We start from the raw sequence: 1107 nt of genomic DNA on the forward strand, positions 1-1107 counted from the left end.
TGATTTATCCATATTAGGCCATATCTTACTGTCTAAAGCAGAAGGACTTTCAAGACTCATATACCCCTGTTATTCAATTTTTACATCTCCAAAAATGATTATTATATTCAGCTTTATCTGGAAAAATAAAACGCATTATATATGCAAATCACAATTGGTTAAAGACTATGAAAATGGGGGCTTAAAAGCTTTAGACTTTGAATCCATTATTGCTGCATTCAGGCTCACATGGTTAAACGATTGCATTTCCTATCCTCAATCTATGTGGTACCATATTCCAAACAAACTCTTTAATAATGTCAGGGGGTTCGAAGTTTTGCTCAAATGCAATTTTCTAAGATTCCTCTTAAGTTGTGTAGTTTATAAGTTCATTATAGGCTTTGGGTTTTGAGAAACTAATTTTCACCCACAATTTTTCACTTCACAATTCTGTGATGTGGAATAATAGGGTTATAGTCGTCAATAAGAAGTCTTTATTTAAATCAAACTGGTATGATGGGGTTGTATGTTTTATTTTTGATCTTCTTGACAAAAACGGAAACTTGCTATGGTACGAAGAATTTATTGATAAATAAAAATGACGTTTCATTTAATAATTATAATAAGGCTTGTAAAGCGATACCCATACCGTTGTTAAATCTTATCGAAAATACTTTAAAGTATTCACATTTATCCAGTTGGAGAATTCAAAAGGTTTAATTTAGAGTCCGACTCTTGTGTTTTCTGTTCTTCTGATGCAGAAACATTAGAGCATCTATTTTTCAAATGTCAGTATGTTAATGCTCTTTGGTTTGAAATACACTGTTGGGTTTCACTCTTTCCAATATACCTTCTTTCACATCTAAGGATGTTCTTTACTTTATGGACAATCTGGATTCTAAAATCTCAGATGTTGTCAATTTTGTAATAGTGTTATGTAAGTATTTTATTCATGCATGTAAGTGGACAAAAATACCCCTCCTCTGTTTACCGTCTTCTTGAATTACTTTTGTCATTATTTTAAGTCACTTAGGCTTCTTTCTAATATAAATAAAAAACTGCTGTACTATACTGTAAAATCACAAAGTACTTGCTATTCTGAATATTCCTGCCTGTGTCAAAAGGCCT

Source organism: Pundamilia nyererei, unplaced genomic scaffold (assembly GCF_000239375.1).
Source record: "Pundamilia nyererei isolate P.nyererei 1_Seehausen unplaced genomic scaffold, PunNye1.0 scaffold00237, whole genome shotgun sequence".
Taxonomy (NCBI): Eukaryota; Metazoa; Chordata; class Actinopteri; order Cichliformes; family Cichlidae; genus Pundamilia; species Pundamilia nyererei.